At 49.3% G+C, this 19,865-nt stretch overlaps 1 pseudogene; it reads left to right on the top strand.

Moving 5' to 3' along the window:
• The first annotated feature begins 323 nt into the window (after positions 1–323).
• Positions 324–19,484, top strand: LOC149467983 (G protein-coupled receptor 20-like; annotated as a pseudogene).
• The last annotated feature ends 381 nt before the right edge of the window (positions 19,485–19,865 follow it).

Raw genomic sequence — 19,865 nt, 5'->3', positions numbered from 1 at the left:
GTTCTAATGGATAGGCCCTTTCCCACTCCATGGGCCAGACAGCCACTCATGGTAGAAAGAGGGGATTTAGAATTGATTCAGGAGGAATATGTGAGAAAGCTTATTGAAACTTTGGACAAAGTTGAAAGAAATGTTGCTCGCACCTTTCTCTTTTTTTCACAGGAACCAACTCGCTTCTGTGATCGCTGTTCTGAATGAGGATTCCAAGGCCTGGATCAATGCCAGTCGTGTGAAAAAAGTAAACCATATCCCTAAGAAGCAAGACAATGACACAGATACAGAAGAAGCAGCCAGAGAAGTCCTGGGAGATTGATCTGAAACACATGGAGTGCTTCGTCAGCCCTGGAAATTTCAACCCATCCAGAGAACTTGAGCTGAATGAATCTGTAGCAAATGACAAACAATTCCAAACTCCTCAACAAGCCAACCCAGATGAAGCCTTGCATCAAAGGTTCTATGGCCTTTGGGTGGCGTTGCTAATTATCAACTCTTTTATTTTTTTGATGGGCATAATTAGAGATGAGTGACGTATTCAAAAATTCGATTCGATTGATTCGGCGAATTCGTGAAAAAATTTTGATTCGATGCGAATATATTCGCTGCGAATTTAACTTATAAAAGGGTGTTTCTAGGCTTCAGAGAGCCTTTATATTAGTGCAGAACACTGTACCTTTAATTTAAATGCCCTTGGAGTCTGCTGGGGAAGAGAAATAATACTGTCAGTGAGTATGACATGCAGATGAGTGCCGTCGATCTTAGAATCACCGCACACTTCACTCATTTGGGCAGTCACGGGGCCAAAACCAGAGTGTGGAGCCACAGTGTGGCGGTGGAGGCAGCAGCAATGGGAGGCCATACAGCACCCTATGACAAAATGGAACCCACCAGCAGTGTGTGAGGAGACCTGAAAGTGGCACATGGCAGAGTGTGGCGATGGAGACAGCAGCAATGGGAGGCCGTACAGGGACCCATGAGAGACTCTGGACCTGGCAGCAGCATGAGGAGGCGGTACAGGGGCCCATGGCAGATTAGGGGCCTGGCAGCAGCTATGGGAGGCCCGTAATCTGCCAGCACCCTATGACAAAAAATGTAACACACCAGCAGTGTGAGGAGACCTGAAAGTAGCACATGGCAGAGTGTGGCGATGGAGACAGCAGCAATGGGAGGCCGTACAGGGACCCATGAGAGACTCTGGACCTGGCAGCAGCATGAGGAGGCGGTACAGGGGCCCATGGCAGATTAGGGGCCTGGCAGCAGCTATGGGAGGCCCGTAATCTGCCAGCACCCTATGTCAAAAAATTGAACACACCAGCAGTGTGTGAGGAGACCTGAAAGTGGCACATGGCAGAGTGTGGCGATGGAGACAGCAGCAATGGGAGGCCGTACAGGGACCCATGAGACACTGTGGACCTGGCAGCAGCATGAGGAGGCGGTACAGGGGCCCATGGCAGATTACGGGCCTGGCAGCAGCTATGGGAGGCCCGTAATCTGCCAGCACCCTATGACAAAAAATGGAACACACCAGCAGTGTGAGGAGACCTGAAAGTGGCACATGTTTGGGGCATGATTCATGGCGGATTTAGTCAGTTGTGTCAGGAACTGGTGGTTTGAAATCCAGACTAATCCACGCCTGATTCATTTTCACAAACGTGAGTCTCTCCACACTTTGGGTGGACAGTCGTGTCCTCCGCGGAGTTACAATACCTCCTGCCGCACTAAACACGCGCTCCGATGCCACGCTACTGGCCGGGCATGACAGCCTTTCAAGGGCAAATTCAGCTAGTTGGGGCCAAAGGTCAAGTTTCGTTGCCCAGTAGTCAAGGGGATTGTCTACCTCGGTTGGCAGGGTGCTGTCCAAGTAGGCCCAAGCCTGTTGTTTGAGGTCCTGCTCCAGGTCCACCTGATGCTGCTGCTGCTGCGGCTGGTTAGTAGTTTCCTCACTGCGCTGGTGAAGAAAGCTACTCATCATCGACTGCAGACTGAGGCAGCCGCTGCTGGTGGAGCTGCCACTGCTCCTACCACCCCACCCCTCCCCTGCTGCCATGGCAGCGGAACGCGAGCGCACAGGGCCCACAGTGTCTGAGGATGGACGTTGGTGCACAAAGGCAGAGACCAACTGACTACATAGGTGGTTTTTATAGTACGTTATTTTGGCCTCCCTCTCAGCAGGTGTGAAAAAGGCCACCATTTTTGAACGGTAACGAGGGTCCAACAAGGTGGACAGCCAAAAGTCATCCCTCTGTCTGATGGTTATTATTCGGCTGTCGCTACGCAAGCAACCGAGCATGCTATGGGCCATTTGTGCCAAGGAATGCAAGGGACTCCCTGCCTCCATCTCCACAGCATACTGCCACGGTGCGTCTGGGTCCTCTGTCTCCTCCTCTACCAGATGCTCCTGCTCCTCCACTCCTGTCCGCTGAGTGGAAAAACCACCCATTTCACTCAATAATTCCTGAGCACAAATGTCCTCCTCTACCTCCTCCTCTTCTTCCTGTCCTGCCCCCACAGGGGTCATGTGGCGTTGAGATCTGTGCGCCACGTCTACCGCACCCTGACCAGCCATTGTTAACAGCATTTGTTCCAGGACGTGCAACAGAGGAATGACGTCGTTCATCCCATAGTCCTGCCGACTCACGAATAGCGTGGCCTCCTCAAAGGGCCTGAGCAAGCGGCAGGTGTCACGCATGAGCTGCCAATGGCTGACATCGAAGTTACACAGGGGAGTACCTTTATCCGCTTGTAACATCAGGAAATCGGTGATGGCCTTTCGCTGTTCGTAAAGGCGGTCTAACATGTGTAGGGTTGAATTCCACCTTGTTGCAACGTCGCAGATCAGGCGATGCTGTGGAATTCCGTTCTGCCGCTGCAGCTCAAGGAGGGTGTGCTTTGCGGTGTAGGAATGGCTGAAATGCATGCAAAGTTTACGTGACATATTAAGGATGTCTTGCAGTGGGATGGTGGATTTTAGGAACCGCTTGACAACCAGATTGAACACGTGAGCCATGCATGGCGCATGGCACAACCTTCCTTGACGCAGAGCAGACACCATGTTCTTTCCGTTGTCGGTCAACATGGTTCCGATTTTCAGTTTGCGCGGAGACAGCCATCTGTCGATTTCTCTGTTCATTACACTGAGAAGTTTCTCCCCTGTGTGACTACGTTCGCCTGGACCTGGCAGCAGCATGAGGAGGCGGTACAGGGGCCCATGGCAGATTACGGGCCTGGCAGCAGCTATGGGAGGCCCGTAATCTGCCAGCACCCTATGACAAAAAATGGAACACACCAGCAGTGTGTGAGGAGACCTGAAAGTGGCACATGGCAGAGTGTGGCGATGGAGACAGCAGCAATGGGAGGCCGTACAGGGACCCATGAGAGACTCTGGACCTGGCAGCAGCATGAGGAGGCGGTACAGGGGCCCATGGCAGATTAGGGGCCTGGCAGCAGCTATGGGAGGCCCGTAATCTGCCAGCACCCTATGACAAAAAATGGAACACACCAGCAGTGTGAGGAGACCTGAAAGTGGCACATGGCAGAGTGTGGCGATGGAGACAGCAGCAATGGGAGGCCGTACAGGGACCCATGAGAGACTCTGGACTTGGCAGCAGCATGAGGAGGCGGTACAGGGGCCCATGGCAGATTAGGGGCCTGGCAGCAGCTAAGGGAGGCCCGTAATCTGCCAGCACCCTATGACAAAAAATGTAACACACCAGCAGTGTGAGGAGACCTGAAAGTGGCACATGGCATGAGACACTGTGGACCTGGCAGCAGCATGAGGAGGCGGTACAGGGGCCCATGGCAGATTAGGGGCCTGGCAGCAGCTATGGGAGGCCCGTAATCTGCCAGCACCCTATGACAAAAAATTGAACACACCAGCAGTGTGAGGAGACCTGAAAGTGGCATATGGCAGAGTGTGGCGATGGAGACAGCAGCAATGGGAGGCCGTACAGGGACCCATGAGACACTGTGGACCTGGCAGCAGCATGAGGAGGCGGTACAGGGGCCCATGGCAGATTAGGGGCCTGGCAGCAGCTATGGGAGGCCCGTAATCTGCCAGCACCCTATGACAAAAAATTGAACACACCAGCAGTGTGAGGAGACCTGAAAGTGGCACATGGCATGAGACACTGTGGACCTGGCAGCAGCATGAGGAGGCGGTACAGGGGCCCATGGCAGATTAGGGGCCTGGCAGCAGCTATGGGAGGCCCGTAATCTGCCAGCACCCTATGACAAAAAATTGAACACACCAGCAGTGTGAGGAGACCTGAAAGTGGCACATGGCAGAGTGTGGCGATGGAGACAGCAGCAATGGGAGGCCGTACAGGGACCCATGAGACACTGTGGACCTGGCAGCAGCATGAGGAGGCGGTACAGCGGCCCATGGCAGATTACGGGCCTGGCAGCAGCAATGGGAGGCCCGTAATCTGCCAGCACCCTATGACAAAAAAGGAACACACAAGCAGTGTGAGGAGACCTGAAAGTGGCACATGGCATGAGACACTGTGGACCTGGCAGCAGCATGAGGAGGCGGTACAGGGGCCCATGGCAGATTAGGGGCCTGGCAGCAGCTATGGGAGGCCCGTAATCTGCCAGCACCCTATGACAAAAAATGGAACACACCAGCAGTGTGAGGAGACCTGAAAGTGGCACATGGCAGAGTGTGGCGATGGAGACAGCAGCAATGGGAGGCCGTACAGGGACCCATGAGACACTGTGGACCTGGCAGCAGCATGAGGAGGCGATACAGGGGCCCATGGCAGATTAGGGGCCTGGCAGCAGCTATGGGAGGCCCGTAATCTGCCAGCACCCTATGACAAAAAATGGAACACACCAGCAGTGTGAGGAGACCTGAAAGTGGCACATGGCATGAGACACTGTGGACCTGGCAGCAGCATGAGGAGGCGGTACAGGGGCCCATGGCAGATTAGGGGCCTGGCAGCAGCTATGGGAGGCCCGTAATCTGCCAGCACCCTATGACAAAAAATTGAACACACCAGCAGTGTGAGGAGACCTGAAAGTGGCACATGGCAGAGTGTGGCGATGGAGACAGCAGCAATGGGAGGCCGTACAGGGACCCATGAGACACTGTGGACCTGGCAGCAGCATGAGGAGGCGGTACAGGGGCCCATGGCATATTTCGGGCCTGGCAGCAGCTATGGGAGGCCCGTAATCTGCCAGCACCCTATGACAAAAAATTTAACACACCAGCAGTGTGAGGAGACCTGAAAGTGGCACATAGCATGAGAGACTGTGGACCTGGCAGCAGCATGAGGAGGTGGTACAGGGGCCCATGGCAGATTAGGGGCCTGGCAGCAGCTATGGGAGGCCCGTAATCTGCCAGCACCCTATGTCAAAAAATTGAACACACCAGCAGTGTGTGAGGAGACCTGAAAGTGGCACATGGCAAAGTGTGGCGATATAGACAGCAGCAATGGGAGGCCGTACAGGGACCCATGAGATACTGTGGACCTGGCAGCAGCATGAGGAGGCGGTACAGGGGCCCATGGCAGATTAGGGGCCTGGCAGCAACTATGGGAGGCCCGTAATCTGCCAGCACCCTATGACAAAAAATGGAACACACCAGCAGTGTGAGGAGACCTGAAAGTGGCACATGGCATGAGACACTGTGGACCTGGCAGCAGCATGAGGAGGCGGTACAGGGGCCCATGGCAGATTAGGGGCCTGGCAGCAGCTATGGGAGGCCCGTAATCTGCCAGCACCCTATGACAAAAAATTGAACACACCAGCAGTGTGAGGAGACCTGAAAGTGGCACATGGCAGAGTGTGGCGATGGAGACAGCAGCAATGGGAGGCCGTACAGGGACCCATGAGACACTGTGGACCTGGCAGCAGCATGAGGAGGCGGTACAGGGGCCCATGGCAGATTAGGGGCCTGGCAGCAGCTATGGGAGGCCCGTAATCTGCCAGCACCCTATGACAAAAAATTGAACACACCAGCAGTGTGAGGAGACCTGAAAGTGGCACATGGCATGAGACACTGTGGACCTGGCAGGGGCATGAGGAGGTGGTACAGGGGCCCATGGCAGATTAGGGGCCTGGCAGCAGCTATGGGAGGCCCGTAATCTGCCAGCACCCTATGACAAAAAATGGAACACACCAGCAGTGTGAGGAGACCTGAAAGTGGCACATGGCATGAGACACTGTGGACCTGGCAGCAGCATGAGGAGGCGGTACAGGGGCCCATGCCAGATTAGGGGCCTGGCAGCAGCTATGGGAGGCCCGTAATCTGCCAGCACCCTATGACAAAAAATGGAACACACCAGCAGTGTGTGAGGAGACCTGAAAGTGGCACATGGCAGAGTGTGGCGATGGAGACAACCCACCGACTGTTTTGCTCGCTGCCAAGCTGCCACCCTCTTCTCCTGATGATGTGGAAGCAATAGCCTGATGACGACGAGGCTGCCAAGTGCGATCAGCCTCATCATCATCAATTAGGGTCTCCGCCTCACTACTAGCCCCCTCGGCTGCGTGTGGGTCAGGAGACAGACCTGTCTCTAGACCGGCTACCGAGCCACTCTCCTCGCCACTACTTCTTCGCCTGGCTGCTGAAGAGGCGGATGTCTCCCCCCGTTCCTGACCGCCCTCTGTTAGCTCTTCCTCACTGTACAGTGGGGCTGAGCCCACAGCATGCGATACTTCGCTTGGTGAGGGAACACCAAAGGACAGGGGCAGGTAGAGGACACGTGATTTCAGTGGGCTTGCTCCCGGGCCATGCCAACTAACGGTTGTGTCTGACGTACCCACCGACCGTTGGCTGTAGGTGTCAGAGGTGACCTGGGAAGAGGAAGACGACCGAGCCAACCAATCGATGACGGCAGGGTTGTTGGTGGAGACACGACCGCTGGATGACACCGGGAGCACTGGCCTCTGGCTGCGACTAGTGCTGCCTCGACCCCTTCCTGTGCTGCCACGTCTGCTCGCTCCTAAAACATTGCCTCCTCTGCCACTCCTCTGCATGTTGTCTGACATACTCTTTAATTAAACGATTCTGTGTCCCTGAGTAACAATTCTGTGTCTGTCCCTGAGTAACAATTCTGTGTCCTTGAGTAACGTTTCTGTGGCCCTAAGTAACAGTTCTGTGGCCCTCAGTAACAATTCTGTGTCCCTCAGTAACAATTCTGTGTCTGTCCCTGAGTAACAATTCTGTGTCCCTGAGTAACAATTATGTGTCCCTCAGTAACAATTCTGTGTCCCTCAGTAACAATTCTGTGTCCCTGAGTAACAATTCTGTGTCCCTCAGTAACAATTCTGTGTCCCTCAGTAACAATTCTGTGTCCCTCAGTAACAATTCTGTGTCTGTCCCTGAGTAACAATTCTGTGTCTGTCCCTGAGTAACAATTCTGTGTCCCTAAGTAACGTTTCTGTGGCCCTAAGTAACGGTTCTGTGGCCCTCAGTAACATATCTGTGTCCCTCAGTAACAATTCTGTGTCTGTCCCTAAGTAACAATTCTGTGGCACTAAGTAACGTTTCTGTGGCCCTAAGTAACGTTTCTGTGGCCCTAAGTAACGTTTCTGTAGCCCTAAGTAACGTTTCTGTGGCCCTAAGTAACGTTTCTGTGGCCCTAAGTAACGGTTCTGTGTCCCTCAGTAACAATTCTGTATCCCTCTGTAACAATTCTGTGTCTGTCCCTGAGTAACAATTCTGTGTCTGTCGCTGAGTAACAATTCTGTGTCCCTCAGTAACAATTCTGTGTCCCTCAGTAACAATTCTGTGTCCCTCAGTAACAATTCTGTGTCCCTGAGTAACAATTCTGTGTCCCTCAGTAACAATTCTGTGTCCCTGAGTAACAATTCTGTGTCCCTCAGTAACAATTCTGTGTCCCTCAGTAACAATTCTGTGTCCCTCAGTAACAATTCTGTGTCTGTCCCTGAGTAACAATTCTGTGTCTGTCGCTGAGTAACAATTCTGTGTCCCTCAGTAACAATTCTGTGTCCCTCAGTAACAATTCTGTGTCCCTCAGTAACAATTCTGTGTCTGTCCCTGAGTAACAATTCTGTGTCTGTCCCTGAGTAACAATTCTGTGTCCCTCAGTAACAATTCTGTGTCCCTCAGTAACAATTCTGTGTCCCTCAGTAACAATTCTGTGTCCCTGAGTAACAATTCTGTGTCCCTCAGTAACAATTCTGTGTCCCTCAGTAACAAATCTGTGTCTGTCCCTGAGTAACAATTCTGTGTCTGTCCCTGAGTAACAATTATGTGTCCCTAAGTAACGTTTCTGTGGCCCTAAGTAACGTTTCTGTGGCCCTAAGTAACGATTCTGTGGCCCTAAGTAACGTTTCTGTGGCCCTAAGTAACGTTTCTGTAGCCCTAAGTAACGATTCTGTGGCCCTAAGTAACGTTTCTGTGGCCCTAAGTAACAGTTCTGTGGCCCTCAGTAATAGTTCTGTGGCCCTCAGTAACAATTCTGTGTCCCTCAGTAACAATTCTGTGTCTGTCCCTGAGTAACAATTCTGTGTCCCTAAGTAACGTTTCTGTGGCCCTAAGTAACGTGTCTGTGGCCCTAAGTAATGATTCTGTGGCCCTAAGTAACGTTTCTGTGGCCCTAAGTAACGTTTCTGTAGCCCTAAGTGTCATGGAAATTTTGTATTATTGGTAGAACTTTAAATGTGTCATATATTCGTGTTATTCATATGTCTCTCGTGTGGCTTAATTAAAGCTCTGAAGGCTGCAATTGGGCCATGCGCATGTACAATGTATGTATTACAGTACTCAGCTTGGTAATGGATGAGATGGCAGATCTGCGCTTATAGACCGGCGTGTATACCACCACGGCATTCCATGCGAATGCTGCTGTCAGTAGACCGTGGGCCTGTATCCGCATATCAGCAGCATGGTACCACATGGGCTTCATAACGCAATGCGCAAGCGGTGTGAACTCCGTGTGTAGGCTTATGCATATCTTACAACCCATTACTAATCTGAACTGTATCTCGGATGGATGTGTTTTAATAAAGATCGTATCGGGCCCATCCAGGTACAGACTGATATTTTTAGGGAGTGCTTGTGCAGAGAATTTTGCATACCAATAGAAGCTAGTAGGACAGGAAATATGACCTCAGATGGCTCATAGGGGGGAAGGGGAGGAAGTCTGCTGACCTCAGAAGACTCATGGGGGAGGACCAGTGATAGATAATAGCAAAGGCTATGCTCCAATTGGAATGTACATCCTCTGTATAGGCAATCCCCATTGCATTGTTCGGTGGGAGGGATTGACTTTATTCATGTGGGGGGCATGTGTGTATTTTTAATAAAACAGAGAGCTGGGTCTAAAATCAGCCCTTATGTGGATTGCAACCAGCCTTAGAGTGTCGTGTGATCATTCTAGGGTAACGGAGCTCCAATCACCTGCATTTCAACAGAACCAAAGTATTTGGATGGGCAGGAATCGTGTAGTTTAGCTGCAGTCGTGGTAAGCGAGATTCGCACAGCTTTATGGGGGATTTCTGCGCATCCAACTGCGAGTACTCACGGTAAGGAGAAATTCGTTAAAGCGAATTTCCAAGACAGTTTGGTGAGCCTGGTGGATACTAACGCGTATTCTTGCGTAGCTAACCTAGAACGAGGGGGGAATGGCCATCATGAACTAGCAAAAAGTATGCCGGCACATTTCAGGTCTCTCTGCCATTAAGAGGATCGCTTTTTGCGTGTTCGTGTGGCTGATTTCGCTCTCTGTTAGCTAACAAGAAATACCGCTTGGCAAGGACCTCATTTTTTGTCCTAAACTCTTGATTTGTGGGTGAAAAGACGAGGGTTTGTCTCTGCTGAGAGCAGCAGGGGGGGTGGGTTTGGTTGGCTGGATTTGGTCAAGTTTAAAAATCTTCCAACCAAAAATTAAACGGGTATATGTTTTAGTGGGTAAAAGTTGTTGCATAGTGGTAGGTAAGTATTTGTGGGCTGTAGGTACTGTGGTAATTGTTCTACCCCCCTCCACGTGTGGTAATTATTACAGTGCTGAAAGGCTTAGGTTAATTGTTAACTGTTGTAAGATCTGTGTTATGTGGTCTGTACAATGTTTTGTGGTACTACTGCTCCCAGCAAGCATGCAGCAGGGGGTCCTTTCTGTTACATGTGCATGTTAGTGTGATATGTTGGTGTTTTATGTCCGTTCTGTGATTGTGCCCAAATTATGTTGTATGTGTACTTCATATTGTTGTGTAATTGTCCAGTGTATGTTCTGTCTAAAAGTCTGTTTTATGTAAGAGGCAATTTTGAGGCTAGAGTCTGCCGTGTGTTTCCCTGTGGGGGGTCATTCTAGTGTTACCATGTGCTTCCCTGTGGGGGGTCATTCTAGTGTTACCATGTGCTTCCCTGTGGGGGGTCATTTTCTTGACTAAACCACATGGACTCCTTTTGTTTGGTGGCCATTTTGTTGGCTACCAAATGTGCAGTAATCTCTATGCAATGTGCATGAAGTTTCCTATATGCATTTGACCCATATTGTGTTTTTAATCCAAATTTTTTACAGTTTCATTTGTTTGCTTTTAGCTTTAAATTTGCGTATTGCCAGCCAATTTAAAGTGTATTAAGCGAGTTTTCCCTTCACGTGTTCCACATTTAATGAGCGCGGTGTAGTCTGGGTTTTTGCACATAGATTTCTTGTATAGTGATTATGTTTTTCTTGTGTTTTTCCTGTTAAAAGTAGTTCCTTATTGTAAAGCGGGTTTGTTTTAAGCTGCTGTGTCGCGTGTTTCACGTCCAGCAGACTTTTTGTGTAAACGGTTCTAGGTGGTTGCAGTAAAGATTGCGTGTATAACGTGGATCATTTAGCGGTGCTGATAGGAGTGATTTTTGCGTCAGCAACAAGGTTACTTTTGGCGCAGTTTTTCGGTTTACCTCTGTGTAATTGTTTTACTGTGAAACGTCCCGTGTTTTTCATAAGGATCCACTTTGTCCTTTTTAACAGTTTTTCAGGTTGAAAAAGGGTTTTTCTGTGTGTATTAGGAAAGTTTTTTTCTTTACACAAATTTCCTAAAGGTCAGTTAGCAGGTTTCTGCCCAACCAGTGACCCCTAAGTAACATCCAAGAACCCCTCTTTTTGTTTTGACTTGTGTTAGCTACTGTGTGCAGGGAGAGAAAAGCCACTTTCATCATTGTGCGGTGTGGCCTGCCAAACACAGTGGGTGATGAGAACCACATAAATTACGCTGTGCGAGTGGGCGGTCCAGGGAAGTAACACTTAGCCTGGTTACCACAAACACTTTGGGTGGTCAGGATCACACAAATTGCGCTGTGGGAGTGGGAGGTGTGCTCTCAGTCTGACCGCCACTTGATGCGCTTCGGGTGATCGATAAGTATCACATAAATTACGCTGTGCTGGGAAAGTGGTGGAATCAGGCCTCTCGGTAGGATCCCACCGAGTGCTCCAGGGGGTAAACAGGTACCCGGACGCGGGATATATACCAGTGACTAGTCACGATGGGCAGTAGTCAGTCCATGAAGAGAGAGGGGGAACCAGCCCTCTTCAGGGTAAGGACAGCTGCACAACTGATGAAGGTGAGTTTGGGGGGGAAGTCTACAGAACCCCTCAAAAGGTGGAATAAATGGTCGAAGGGTACCAGATGGGAAATTCCCCGGGAAGGTACATTTGACGCATGGAGGTGGGGAAAATTCATCTCTGAATTTGAACCACGGATGCAGGCGTCAGAACTAGAGATCGCACAGCTATGGCTTCACAGGTCAATCCGATTAGGGAAGCAGGGCATACATAAACTGGTGTCTGTCCGGAAGAACCAGGTGATGTATACCTGGCCTCCAGAGGGAATAAAACAGGAGGATCCGGTGTCAGAGGTGGAGGAAGCTCTTTCAGGGCTGACTCTACTAAGGCAGGCAGGATCAGGGTCTGCTGGGGTCCCCCAACAACCAACAGTGGCTGAGATAAGTATAACTGCACCTGTCTCTTCTGTTAGTGACGTCACTCTTGACATACCTTCTGTGTCTTCTGTCTCTATGCCTCAGCCTCTGCCTCTACCTCTCCCTTCTCCCTGCTTCACCCCAGCTCCTTCTGTTTCCAACTATGAAGCCTACTCAACAACCGATTTGCAGACTATCTGTGAATCAAGGGGAATAGACACCCGGTTAAAAAACAGGGCGAATTGCATCAAAGCGCTACGAACCACTGATCAGACCCCTGCCCCCCAGCTATACCCTGATCTGAGGGACCTCAAACCTGAAGGTGCAGTAAGCGAGGTGGTTAATCTAAGCCCACCGATGATGCTGGGTCAGCCCTTGCACTCTTCCCGGACCGAGGCCTATCCAGTCAGGGTGCAGCAATTTGAAGGTCCTCCCAATGCACGGGGGGAACGGACTTTAGGGGAACGGGTAGTTTGGCATGTCCCCTTCACCCCGGCAGAGATCCGCACTATTCTGGCTGAGCTCCCGGACTATCGAGTCAATCCGAGAGGATTTGCTCGAATGTTTGGACAAAACCAGTTCAGCTATGGTATGAGCGGGTCAGATTGTGCACAGATCCTACGGGCAAAGGTGGGCATGGAAGTGGCCAGTACAGTGATTGCAGGGTGCTCTATAACCACGCATGAGGAGATGACTTCAGGGGGCAAAGAGTTCTGTACACAGCTAAAGGCAAAGCTTCCAGAAATGTATGGTGCTACCTCTACTACGGACATGATGAAGCTCACCCAGGGTCCTAATGAGGAAAGCGCCTGCTTCTGGCGCCGTCTCAAGCAGACGGCACTGGATGCGGATCTGGAAGTTGGACCTGATGCTCCAACTGAAGGGGTAAAGGTGACCGCGACGCACATTCTGTTGCGGGCCAAATTTTTGGAAGGCATCGATACTAAAATTCGGGAAAGGCTGGTTCTGGCCCGACCCGAATATAATGAGATGTCTATCCCTGCTATCCTTTCCACTCTTGCGGCAATAGAGAGGGAAATGGATAGAAGAAAACAAGACAAGGCCAAAGTTCTTATGTCCCAGACCCCACACGAAAAACCAAGGGATCTGGGTCACAGGAAGGATAGGCCCCCACCCAGGTGCTTCCAGTGCCACCAAACGGGGCACATGAGGAGGAGCTGTCCCCAATTACCTAAAGGTCGGTGGCAGTTCATTCCTGATGAGTCCTCCGCCCCTATGACCACCATGGTAAGTAACTCCTATGAATTCTCATAGGAAGTTGACAAATCGGTGTCGGCCCAGATCCATCTTTTTCTAGAGGAATTAAAATATCCCCTCCCTTGCCTCACTGACACCGGTGCAGCAAGAACGGTCCTGCGAAAACAGGACATCCAAGGCAAGGTACCCCTCTCAGGGGAAAGCCCTCCTAACCCCTACTAACCTCACTATCAAACGATGCACTATTCTTAACCCAGCTTCTCTTCTTCCTGTGTCGGAAGATGAGAAGGGGGGGGAGGACAGCAATGACAGTGCTGAATTTTGCAACACGACTAACAATACTAACACCTCTTCTGCTAACATGTCTTCTTTGTCCACTACTAATCTCTCTTCCAAAGGACACGACTGCATTTCTTTGGTGGAACTGGAGTCAGCGGCGACACACCCCATATCACCCCGAGAGTAGCGGTAAGGTTGAACGTCTTCCGATACCCAAAAACCTTGGCCTGAGTGTCTCCCCATTGCCCCCTATTCCATCCGGAATGCCCCTCGGCAACCACATGGGCTGTCACCCTACGAGGTGTTGTTTGGGGGACTTCCCAAAACAGGGTTGTACTTTCCTCAACAGTTGTCGTCTTTGCATTCACAGCTTACAGGTTATGTGCAATCTCTGCAACGGGAGCTGCAGAAGATACACCATCGGGTTCGCGAATCGCTCCCCGATCCAAATGCAATAACAGGTGTTCTTTCTATTGAGCCAGGTGATTGGGTCGTCCTAAAGAAACATCAAAGAACCGGACTCGAGCCACGGTTCACCGGACCATACCAAGTCCAGCTGACGACACCTACCTCACTCAAACTCGAGGGACGAGACAACTGGGTGCACGCAAGCCACTACAAGAAGCTTTTCAGCTACACCAGAGAATGAGGGGTGTCATTTTCCTTTTTCTTTTTGTTTGTATGTCATACATGTGTGTGAACGGAGGAAAAGACGGCAGATACCCCAACCTTTTATTTAAAATGCACCTGCGTTTAGCCAGAACCGCCAACAAAACCAACTGTTGGGTATGCTCTAAGCCCCCACCCAGTCATCACATGTCCGCAATGGCCGCTGTTCATGCCCTATATGACATCCGCGTCGGCATGAAAAAGCAAGGGACCCCTGGTCAGCCCCCACGTAGACATTTGTCGGTAGAACTTAATGACACATTTTTAGCAGGTAACATCAGTTTCAGCACCAATATTAGCTCTAGCTCCTGTAGGGCCCTCACCAGTCCATTATGGGTAACTGGGCAGCTAGGCAGCCCTCAGGTGTGCTTTAACATCAGCTTTGGCACAGGTAACAAGTTTGTTGGGACTACCACCTGTGAGGGAGGTATAACTGTCAATCTGACTAACCAGACTTCCCTTCTGAGTAACCACACTGACCGACCAGACCACGTGTGTTGGAAGGACGGATGTGATGTGCAGACTGAGGGAGCAATCCCCCAGTCTGTGCAACTGTTGCTCAGTGCCAGAGGCCGAACGAGGAACTCTTCCTGCTCTGCTCTGACAGGTCCATACTATTTTCTGTGTGGTTCGGCAGCCTATAGAACATTTCCCCAGAACGCGAAAGGTTCGTGTGCCCTCATAAAGCTAGTCCCCGCATCCTATGTAGTGATGGATCATGAAGAGTTGATGGTCCACAAGAAGGTAAGGATGGCAGGGAGAGTTCGCAGAGAGCTGTTCTCTGAGGGCGACCAGGCATGGGCTTGGTTCCCCTCATGGACAGGATGGGGAATAGAACTTATGAAGCGCCTGAACAATTTTTCTGTCATCGTGGATAGTATGTTTAACGAGACCGTAGAGGCTGTCAGAGAAATTGCTCAAGAACAACGGCAGATGGGAATTTTAGTGCTTCAGGAGAAGATGGCCCTTGATTACCTTTTAGCCGCCAAAGGGGGGTTCTGTGAGTTCATCGGAGAGGATTGTTGTACTTGGATAGAAGACACCGATGACAAGGTCCAGGCCCATATGGACAAAGTTAGTGAACTACAGGGAAAAGCTAGAGCTATAGCTAGTGAGGGTTGGAATCCGTTCAAGGGTTTGGGAGGATTGGGAGATTTCCTGTTCTCCATCGGATCTTGGTTGAAGGAAGTGGGAGTGTATATCCTGATGCTTCTCTTTTTCATCTGCCTTTTATATGCCGCGGTGAGATGTTCCTGTTGCCTCATCGACCGTGTAAGCCAAGCTCGGGCAGACGACCACATCTCCATGCCCGCTCCGGGGATCCCACTCCAACCACTGATCGGGGGAAGACCTCACCAACCAACCACCTTCTCTACAGATTACGTCCTGGCTTCCCTCTAATTTATCTCTCTGAAGACCACATTCTCCAAGACCTTCAAGCAAGCTTCAAGCCTCATCATTGTTTGTGTCTGCGATTTGGAAAATTGTCTGGGTCGAGACCAGCCTTGTGTGGCCCCGTCTGCAGGGGCAATTTGAGAATCTATTGCTGGATCTCCCCAGACCACCGTGGGATCACAAGCTTTATTCATACCACAAGTCTGTTTGTGGTTTTTGCAAGAGCCTTCCTGTAGTGAAGGTTCCAACGCTCTTGAGGATCATCGCTTCAATCAAGCCTGTTTGCGTCGAGTCTGCGTCGGGTCTTGTTGTTTCAGGTACCCCGTGGAGCTTTATTCTCAGGGACAACTACAGGAACTCTTTGAAGTTTGAGACTACACCCATCAAGCTGAAGAAGATCAAGAAGGGACACGAGGAGAATATGATAAAACAGGAGGGAATGTCATGGAAATTTTGTATTATTGGTAGAACTTTAAATGTGTCATATATTCGTGTTATTCATATGTCTCTCGTGTGGCTTAATTAAAGCTCTGAAGGCTGCAATTGGGCCATGCGCATGTACAATGTATGTATTACAGTACTCAGCTTGGTAATGGATGAGATGGCAGATCTGCGCTTATAGACCGGCGTGTATACCACCACGGCATTCCATGCGAATGCTGCTGTCAGTAGACCGTGGGCCTGTATCCGCATATCAGCAGCATGGTACCACATGGGCTTCATAACGCAATGCGCAAGCGGTGTGAACTCCGTGTGTAGGCTTATGCATATCTTACAACCCATTACTAATCTGAACTGTATCTCGGATGGATGTGTTTTAATAAAGATCGTATCGGGCCCATCCAGGTACAGACTGATATTTTTAGGGAGTGCTTGTGCAGAGAATTTTGCATACCAATAGAAGCTAGTAGGACAGGAAATATGACCTCAGATGGCTCATAGGGGGGAAGGGGAGGAAGTCTGCTGACCTCAGAAGACTCATGGGGGAGGACCAGTGATAGATAATAGCAAAGGCTATGCTCCAATTGGAATGTACATCCTCTGTATAGGCAATCCCCATTGCATTGTTCGGTGGGAGGGATTGACTTTATTCATGTGGGGGGCATGTGTGTATTTTTAATAAAACAGAGAGCTGGGTCTAAAATCAGCCCTTATGTGGATTGCAACCAGCCTTAGAGTGTCGTGTGATCATTCTAGGGTAACGGAGCTCCAATCACCTGCATTTCAACAGAACCAAAGTATTTGGATGGGCAGGAATCGTGTAGTTTAGCTGCAGTTGTGGTAAGCGAGATTCGCACAGCTTTATGGGGGATTTCTGCGCATCCAACTGCGAGTACTCACGGTAAGGAGAAATTCGTTAAAGCGAATTTCCAAGACATAAGTAACGTTTCTGTTGCCCTAAGTAATGTTTCTGTAGCCCTAAGTAACGTTTCTGTGGCCCTAAGTAACGTTTCTGTGGCCCTAAGTAACAGTTCTGTGGCCCTCAGTAACAGTTCTGTGGCCCTCAGTAACAATTCTGTGTCCCTCAGTAACAATTCTGTGTCTGTCCCTGAGTAACAATTCTGTGTCCCTAAGTAACGTTTCTGTGGCCCTAAGTAACGGTTCTGTGGCCCTCAGTAACAAATCTGTGTCCCTCAGTAACAATTCTGTGTCTGTCCCTAAGTAACAATTCTGTGGCCCTAAGTAACGTTTCTGTGGCCCTAAGTAACGTTTCTGTGGCCCTAAGTAATGATTCTGTGGCCCTAAGTAACGTTTCTGTGGCCCTAAGTAACGTTTCTGTGGCCCTCAGTAACAAATCTGTGTCCCTCAGTAACAATTCTGTGTCTGTCCCTAAGTAACAGTTCTGTGGCCCTAAGTAACGTTTCTGTGGCCCTAAGTAACGGTTCTGTGGCCCTCAGTAACAATTCTGTGTCCCTCAATAACAATTCTGTGTCTGTCCCTAAGTAACAATTCTGTGGCCCTAAGTAACGTTTCTGTGGCCCTAAGTAACGTTTCTGTGGCCCTAAGTAACGATTCTGTGGCCCTAAGTAACGTTTCTGTGGCCCTAAGTAACGTTTCTGTGGCCCTCAGTAACAAATCTGTGTCCCTCAAAAACAATTCTGTGTCTGTCCCTAAGTAACAATTCTGTGGCCCTAAGTAACGTTTCTGTGGCCCTAAGTAACGATTCTGTGGCCCTCAGTAACAATTCTGTATCCCTCAGTAACAATTCTGTGTCTGTCCCTGAGTATCAATTCTGTGTCCCTAAGTAACGTTTCTGTGGCCCTAACTAACGATTCTGTGGCCCTAAGTAACGTTTCTGTGGCCCTAAGTAATGTTTCTGTGGCCCTCAGTAATAAATCTGTGTCCCTCAGTAACAATTCTATGTCTGTCCCTAAGTAACAATTCTGTGGCCCTAAGTAACGTTTCTGTGGCCCTAAGTAACGGTTCTGTGGCCCTCAGTAACAATTCTGTGTCCCTCAATAACAATTCTGTGTCTGTCCCTAAGTAACAATTCTGTGGCCCTAAGTAACGTTTCTGTGGCCCTAAGTAACGTTTCTGTGGCCCTAAGTAACGATTCTGTGGCCCTAAGTAACGTTTCTGTGGCCCTAAGTAACGTTTCTGTGGCCCTCAGTAACAAATCTGTGTCCCTCAGTAACAATTCTGTGTCTGTCCCTAAGTAACAATTCTGTGGCCCTAAGTAACGTTTCTGTGGCCCTAAGTAACGATTCTGTGGCCCTCAGTAACAATTCTGTATCCCTTAGTAACAATTCTGTGTCTGTCCCTGAGTAACAATTCTGTGTCCCTAAGTAACGTTTCTGTGGCCCTAACTAACGATTCTGTGGCCCTAAGTAACGATTCTGTGGCCCTAACTAACGTTTCTGTGTCCCCAAGTAACGTTTCTCTGTCCCTAACTCTCTCCCTCTGTTGAATGACTGGACGCAAATGGAGAATTCTAAAATGGCCGCCATTTATAGCTCGACCATTACACTGTTCTGGCTGGCTGGCTGCTGATTGGCTAATGCGATCACATGTCATGAATGAATGCATTATGGGTCAGCGCGCCTTGTCTGCGCGCCTTCCCAGACATCCCCGCTCCGTCGCCGCACATGTCGCCGCCATTTTAGGAAAAATTTTGATTCGCGCATCCGAAGTCTGCTTATTTTCGGATTGAATCGAATCAAAATTTCGGATTGAATCGAAATTTTCCTAATATTCGAAACGAATTCCACTTCGCCTACTTCGATTCGCTCATCTCTAGGCATAATACTGAACAGTTTGGCCCTCTATGTATTCTGTTTTCGAACCAAAGCAAGGACACCCTCTGTTATTTACACCATCAACTTGGTGGTGACAGACCTCTTGGTGGGTCTCTCTCTACCAACACAAAGTGTTATGTATTACAGTAATGTAGAGACCTATCATATCTGCTATTTTGTTCACAGCTTCACGTACTTTGTAAACATGTACTGTAGTATTCTCTTCCTGACTTGCATCTGCGTTGATCGCTACATGGCCATTGTGCAAGCCAAAGCCTCACGCAGATGGAGAAACCCCAGCTATGCCAAATGCATCTGTGTTTTGATTTGGATATTCGCTGTGCTTGTAACTTTCACCATACTAACCACAACGATTAATCACAAACGTTGTTTTTTTCAGCTACTCATGCTGACCGCCTTTAAGTATTTTGTTCCTCTGATAATTTTTATTTTCTACACCCTGTGGACTTTGTGGACTTTGTCAAGGTCAATACAAATGAACCAAAGCCGAGAGAGACGGGTGAAAGCGGTACAGCTCCTCATAACGGTGCTGATCATCTTCAGTTTGTTTCACTCCCATTCATGTTAGTCAAGTGGTTTTCTGTGCCAGCAGTAAGGTGTCTCAGGATGTCATCCTCATTGTGTACAATATCACAGTAACTTTGAGTAGTCTTAATAGTTGTATGGATCCCATTGTCTATTGTTTTGTCACCAACCATTTTCAATCTACCAGGAAAAGTATTTTCAGAAAACAACGGTCACCAATTCCTTTTAGCAGTCCCTGTCCGTGCCGCAGGCAGCTCGCCCCTAGAGGCTAGGGATAGACAGGAGTAGTGATGCAATCAAAAGATAGATTAAGCATTGAGACTGGTTCCCTTTTTCCCTAGTGATGTTGCTGCAGGATTTGTCTCTATTATATGGGTATAGTCTAGCGAGAATATAGATTGGATTAACTACATTTACTATAGTCAACAAAGGTTTGGTAGAACCATATTGCTTTTGATATGTTATTGGCTGATAAAGGAAAAGTATGTAAAATGTTTAACTCTTACTGTTGTACTTTTATTTCCCAATAACACCGTTCCTGATGGAAGTATTATTAGAGCCCTTCAAGGCCTCCAAATGTTATCTGAAGGATTAGCTGAAAGCTCAGGAGTAGAAAATCCACTGGTCAGTTTATTTGAAACCTGGTTTGGTAA

The sequence above is a fragment of the Staurois parvus genome, unplaced genomic scaffold, assembly GCF_062004578.1.
Source record: "Staurois parvus isolate SC_StPar_1 unplaced genomic scaffold, SC_StPar_1.0 ptg000096l, whole genome shotgun sequence".
In the NCBI taxonomy this organism is placed as follows: domain Eukaryota; kingdom Metazoa; phylum Chordata; class Amphibia; order Anura; family Ranidae; genus Staurois; species Staurois parvus.
Note: the sequence above shows the minus strand (reverse complement) of the source record. Positions and strands in the feature narration are given on the sequence as shown.